The sequence below is a fragment of the Cucurbita moschata genome, unplaced genomic scaffold, assembly GCF_002738365.1.
Source record: "Cucurbita moschata cultivar Rifu unplaced genomic scaffold, Cmos_1.0 Cmo_Scf00026, whole genome shotgun sequence".
NCBI lineage: Eukaryota > Viridiplantae > Streptophyta > Magnoliopsida > Cucurbitales > Cucurbitaceae > Cucurbita > Cucurbita moschata.
This window is the reverse complement of record NW_019268542.1, coordinates 1,314,987-1,322,625: the sequence shown is the minus strand read 5'-3', so window position 1 is coordinate 1,322,625 and position 7,639 is coordinate 1,314,987.

The following is a 7,639-nucleotide window of genomic DNA, read 5'->3' as shown; positions in this document are numbered from 1 at the left end:
TTAATTGAACATAAAATGGTCATTTAATTGATTTTATTTTTTTTAGTTGATGGATAATACATAAAATTGTCGGAGTGGTACAGTAAGCCATCTAATTGGTTTAATTATTTAATTAAGGGGTGGTATAGTAAGCCATCTAATTTTTTATATATAAAAATGCAACTGTAATTTTTATTAAAATTTGTTAATCTTTTATGAATTAAATGGTGAGACTCAATTAAAATGGTTTGAGATTTTTAGTCCAACATAAAATGGTAAATTTATTAAAATTTGTTAATCTAGCGAATAAAATTTGTTAATCTAGCAAATTGTACTGTTTTTTTATATATAAAAAATTTATTAAAATTTGTTAATCTTTTTATATATAAAAATGCAACTGTCATGTAATTTTTATTAAAATTTGTTAATCTTTTATGAATTAAATTGTGAATCTTTTATGAATTAAATTGTGAGACTCAATTAAAATGGTTTGCTATTTTTAGTCCAGAAAAAATGGTTTAATTATTTAATTCATTTTTTTTTTTAAGTTGATGGATAATACAGAAAAAATGGTTTAATTATTTAATTGATTTTATTTTACTGTTTTTTTATATATAAAAAATTTATTAAAATTTGTTAACTTCTTATATATAAAAATGCTGTAATTTTTATTAAAATTTGTTAATCTTTTATGAATTAAATTGTGAATGTTTTATGAATTAAATTGTGAGACTCAATTAAAATGGTTTGAGATTTTTAGTCCAGAAAAAATGGTTTAATTATTTAATTCATTTTATTTTTTTAGTTGATGGATAATACAGAAAAATAGTTTAATTATTTAATTAATTTTATTTTACTGTTTTTTTATATATAAAAAATTTATTAAAATTTGTTAATCTTTTTATATAAAAATGCAACTGTCTACTGTTATGTAATTTTTATTAAAATTTGTTAATCTTGAATTAAATTGTGAGACTCAATTAAAATGGTTGGAGATTTTTAGTCCAGAAAAAATGGTTTAATTATTTAATTCATTTTATTTTTTTTAGTTGATGGATAATACAGAAGAATGGTTTAATTATTTAATTGATTTTATTTTTTTAGTTGATGAATATAAATTTGTTAATCTTTTTATATATAAAAATGCAACTGTCAACTGTTATGTCATTTTTATTAAAATTTGTTAATCTTTTATGAATTAAATTGTGAGACTCAATTAAAATGGTTTGAGATTTGTAGTCCAGAAAAAATGATTTAATTATTTAATTCATTTTATTTTTTTTAGTTGATGGATAATACAGAAAAATAGTTTAATTATTTAATTGATTTTATTTTTTTAGTTGATGGATAATACATAAAATCGTCGGGGTGGTACAGTAAGCTATCTAATTCGTTTAATTATTTAATTGAACATAAAAGGGTCATTTAATTGATTTTATTTTTTTAGTTGATGGATAATACATAAAATGGTTGGGGTGGTACAGTAAGCCATGTAATTGGTTTAATTATATTGATTTTATTTTTTTAGTTGATGGATAATACATAAAATAGTCGGGGTGGTACAGTAAGCCATCTAATTGGTTTAATTATTTAATTGAACATAAAATGGTCATTTAATTGATTTTATTTTTTTTAGTTGATGGATAATACATCAAATTGTCGGAGTGGTACAGTAAGCCATCTAATTGGTTTAATTATTTAATTAAGGGGTGGTATAGTAAGCCATCTAATTTTTTATATATAAAAATGCAACTGTTATGTAATTTTTATTAAAATTTGTTAATCTTTTATGAATTAAATGGTGAGACTCAATTAAAATGGTTTGAGATTTTTAGTCCAACATAAAATGGTTGGGTGGTATAGTAAGCCATCTAATTTTTTATATATAAAAATGCAACTGTTATGTAATTTTTATTAAAATTTGTTAATCTTTTGTGAATTAAAGGGTGAGACTCAATTAAAATGGTTTGACATTTTTAGTCCAACATAAAATGGTCGGGGTGGTATAGGAAGCCATCTAATTTTTTATATATAAAATTGCAACTGTTATGTAATTTTTATTAAAATTTGTTAATCTTTTATGAATTAAATTGTGAGACTCAATTAAAATAGTTTGAGATTTTTAGTCCAGAAAAAATGGTTTAATTATTTAATTCATTTTATTTTTTTAGTTGATGGATAATACAATTGTGAGAGATTTTTTTATATATAAAAATGCAACTGTTATGTAATTTTTATTAAAATTTGTTAATCTTTTATGAATTAAAGTGTGAGAATCAATTAAAATGGTTTGAGATTTTTAGTCTAGAAAAAATGGTTTAATTATTTAATTCATTTTATTTTTTTAGTTGATGGATAATACAATTGTGAGAGTTTTTTTCCGTTCATATCTTCAATTTTCAATTTTAATGCTCTTTCCAATATTTTGACAGAAAAATTAAGTAAATTTTGAACATGAAATTAAAATTTTGTTTTAAATATGAGTTATTTAGTTTTGATTCTACTATAATTAGAGAAAAAAAAAAACTTATTGGAATTGTATACTAAATTTACCAATAAAAATTTTGTTTTAAATATGAGTTATTTAGTTTTGATTCTCCTATAGAAAAAAAAAAAAAAAAAAACTTATTGGAATTGTATACTAAATTTACCAATAAAAATTTTGTTTTAAATATGAGTTATTTAGTTTTGATTCTCCTATAGAAAAAAAAAAAAAAAAAAACTTATTGGAATTGTATACTAAATTTACCAATAAAAATTTTGTTTTAAATATGAGTTATTTAGTTTTGATTCTCCTATAGAAAAAAAAAAAAAAAAAAACTTATTGGAATTGTATACTAAATTTACCAATAAAAATTTTGTTTTAAATATGAGTTATTTAGTTTTGATTCTCCTATAGAAAAAAAAAAAAAAAAAAACTTATTGGAATTGTATACTAAATTTACCAATAAAAATTTTGTTTTAAATATGAGTTATTTAGTTTTGATTCTCCTATAGAAAAAAAAAAAAAAAAAAACTTATTGGAATTGTATACTAAATTTACCAATAAAAATTTTGTTTTAAATATGAGTTATTTAGTTTTGATTCTCCTATAGAAAAAAAAAAAAAAAAAAACTTATTGGAATTGTATACTAAATTAATTTACCAATTATTTAATTTAATTTAATTTATTTTTATAAGAATTCAATTACCAAAAACATGAAATTAAAATTTTGTTTTAAATATGAGTTATTTAGTTTTGATTCTACGATAATTAGAGAAAAAAAAAATTTATTGGAATTGTACATTAAATTTTAATTATTTAATTGATTTTATTTTTTTAGTTGATGGATAATACATAAAATGGTCGGGGTGGTACAGTAAGCCATCTAATTGGTTTAATTATTTAATTGAACATAAAATGGTCGGAGTGGTATAGTAAGCCATCTAATTTTTTATATATAAAAATGCAACTGTTATGTAATTTTTATTAAAATTTGTTAATCTTATGAATTAAATTGTAAGACTCAATTAAAATGGTTTGAGATTTTTAGTCCATAAAAAATTGTTTAATTATTTAATTCATTTTATTTTTTTTAGTTGATGGATAATACAATTGTGAGAGATTTTTTCAGTTCATATCTTCAATTTTGATGCTCTTTCCAATATTTTGACAAGAAAAATTAAGTAAATTTTGAACATGAAATTAAAATTTTGTTTTAAATATGAGTTATTTAGTTTTGATTCTACGATGATTAGAGAAAAAAAAAACTTATTGGAATTGTATACTAAATTAATTTACCATGTTTTAAATATGAGTTATTTAGTTTTGATTCTACCATAGAGAACAAAAAAAACTTATTGAAATTGTATACTAAATTAATTTACCAATTATTTTATTTAATTTAATTTATTTTTATAAAAATTCAATTACCAAAAACATGAAATTAAAATTTTGTTTTAAATATGAGTTATTTAGTTTTGATTCTACGATAAGAGAAAAAAAAAAACTTATTGGAATGGTATACTAAATTAATTTACCAATTATTTAATTTAATTTAATTTATTTTTATAAAAATTCAATTACCAAAAACAAGTAATTATTAAAATTAGTTATTAATGATATTTTTATTAATAATAAAAAAAAGTTTAATTAGTTCAATAATTTTATATAATAAAAATAAAATAATTAATAACTATTAATGGTCTAAAACTAAACCATAATAAAAATATTATAAATATAGTAACAAAAATAAACATAAATTTAGTTATAATTATTTGATTTTTAGATTTTTAGGTATCTAGCTACTTTATTTTTATTTTTAGATTCTCAAATATATTATATAAAATATTTAATTAGTTAAATGGAACTATTTTAATTTAAAAATTAAATAGATAAAGAAAATATTGAAATTGGATCCTCAAAAATAGGAAATAAAATTTTCATTAAAACTAAAATAAATTTTAACTAAATTAAAATTCAAAACAAGTTAAACATACGAAATTAAAATTTAGTTTTTTTTTTTTAATTTTTAATTTTATAGATTCCTAAATCATTATTTTAATTTTTATAGAAAAATTTCAAATATAAGAGAATTATTTATATAAACAAATAGCAATATTATTTAATTTTTATTAAAATTCTTTACTGTGAGAAAGTTTCAAACAAAAAAAATAATTTAATGCTTGAAAGACGTTATATTAATAACAATTTAATTAATTTTATTTTTATCAATGGGAGGAAACCATGATAAATATTAAAACTGTATAAATAAATGAAGTAAACTAAAAAATTTAAAATTTTAATTAGTGAGTGAAAAATAAATTAATTTAATTATTTTGATATTTGATAAAATAAAAATAAAATAACTAACGCAATAAATTGTCTAAATATAATAAAAATATTATAAACATTTAAATAAAAAGGCTATAAATTTTATTTATGCATCTCTTGTTCCAACCCATGTTAACAACTATTTTTATTTATAAATATCATATTCTTAAATATTTCTTTTTTTAAAGAAATTATAAGTTTAATAAATTTTTAATTCAATATCAAATATACTTTTAAGGTATTGGCTCAAATAAGTAGATTAAGAATATTCAAGAATATGAAAATGTTACACAACCAGACCTCAAACTAATATGAAGAAATATTTGGTAGATCTTTAATTTACTTTCTCCAGCGTCCAACTATTGAATCTCTTCTACAATGTCTTCTCTGACTCGAACACAAGATCAACACTTTGAGAGTCTTTTAAAAGAAAATCACAAAAATTGGAAAAAGAGAGTGGGAGAAAAAGTGTAAGATAGATTTTGAACCCTTCAAATTATTTTTCAACTAAATTGAACTTTTCAGTGTTAATAGCAAGTGTGTAAATTGTCATAAGTTTTTTTTTATTTTTTATTTTTATTTAATTTAGTAATTAAATTAATTTAAAATATAACAATTAAATAAGAATATTAATTTGGTGGTTAATTTATAATCATTTAAATTAATATCTTATTTATTTTGGTTATAAATCCTCATTTAGTATGAAGGATTTTTTTTTTATTAATATTCTACATGAATTATCCCTATACAAAGGGTGTGTCTAGAAGGTTGTTAATATCGAAATTTGATATCAAAGTTTGAGAGAGTTTTGTGTGTCACATTGTATTTCTTGAGTGACGTATTGGTAAGAGTCTTTGTAGTCTGATAGTGAGGTACTCACTTGTAACACTTTGATTATTAGTGATTGGTTGCGACCTGTGGATGTAGGGGAACTTGTTCTCTCCGAACCACGTAAATATCTTGGTGTCTATTTGTGTAATTCCGTTCATTGGTGTTGTGAGTACATTTCTTCCGCTTTTGGCGCACAACAAGTGGTATCAGAGCCTGATTGTGGTATTTGGGGTATTGTGAAAGTTTTGACCTCATTGACCACTAGACGTGCTCACAATCGTGCTTATTTTCTTGAAAATCAATTTTCAAGAATTTGTGTTTTTTAGTTACATCCAGATTACTTATTACAAATGGCAGAATCATCTGGAATTAAATCACGGCGTGGATCGAGAATTTTGAGTTCTAATTTCGAAGTAGAGAAATTTGATGGAACCAATAATTTTGGTGTTTGGCGAGGCGAAGTTAGCGATTTGCTGGCCATGCAAGATCTTGATGCTTCTCTCCAAGAAGAGATGTCTGAAGATATGACAGATGCCGAATGGACGAAATTAAATCGACAAGCTTGTGGAATTATTCGATCCTGTCTTGGCAAGGATCCGAAATATCCATTTATGAAGGTTACATGGAGAAAGAACTATAAGACAAGCTTGAGGCGAAATATATGCAAAAGAGTGTGGAAAATAAACTCTATTTAAAGGAGAAACTCTTCAGTTTAGACTACAAGAAAGGTATCTCAATGGCTGAGCATTAGGATGATTTTAACAAAATCATCACTGATATGCTCAATCTTGATGTTATAATTAATGTCGAAGACAAGGCGCTGTTGCTGTTGAATCACTTATATTCATTTCAAAGATGTTTCAAATGCCTTAATGAATAATGAGGTGCGAAAGAAGAAAAATGAGGCATATCAAGACTCTAGCACAAGTGTTCTCGAGGTCGGAAAATACGCCGAGCGTGTCGGCGCTGGCGCTCCAGTCTATTTATCGGCCGTGCTCTCTTGCCGCCGAGGTAACAAGATCTTTTGTCTTCGTTCCTTTTTTCAGCGATTTTGATGCGGTTCTGTTCTTATCTTAGTTTCTGATAATTTTAAATCGGAATTAGGTTTTGGAGCTTGCTGGAAATGATGCTAGAGACAACCAGAAGAATTGTATGTGCCAAGGCACATACAACTTGCTGTGAGGAACGACGAGGAGTTGAGTATGCTTTTAGGATCTGTAACCATGGCTAATGAAGGTGTTGGAAGTGAGATGGGTCCGCGCATGGTTGGATTCGGGTCACGTGATTGGACTGGGATGCACTGAAGGGTTGGACATCTGTGGAAGTTAGGCTTTCAAATCTGTCAGTACTTTTCTACTCATGACTATGCACATGAACCTCAGGTGGACTTGTATACGTACTCCCTAAGTCTGTCCTTCGACTAGCGTTCTCACACTGTTAGCAAAGTCGAAAGGGAAAAGAGTGCACATAATATCATAGTATACATAATATCGTAATTTACGTGTTCGTACTAATCATAACAGAGAAGTATTTTGATGCACATGACATATAAAATATAAAGTTCTTATGGCTTTAATCATAACATATACTTATGATGCAACTGAGACCTTCGTTCTTTTCATGACATAGCCTTCGAATGAGACATGCATACTTAATACTTGATAACTTTCATGAATAACATATATGACTTATTAGTGTCTCGTTTTTATAGAGTAAACATACTAACATGGTTGTAATTTAATAAGCTAGGGCTCTAGAATGTTTTTATTTTCACCACGGAGCTAATCATTATAAAACTAAGTCTCTTTTGGACTAGTGAAAATGTAGGACACCATTGTTCAAATCTGAAGGGGTAGATTGTGAGATCCCACCTCGGTTTCGAAGTAGAATTGAAAATCAAATAAACAAATTTAAAATAATTTTCAATATAAAAAGAATTTTGGGATTTGAAAAAATTCGATAAAGAACCCGTCAATTTTTTTATTATAAAAAAATGTGAAATCAAATTAAACAAAT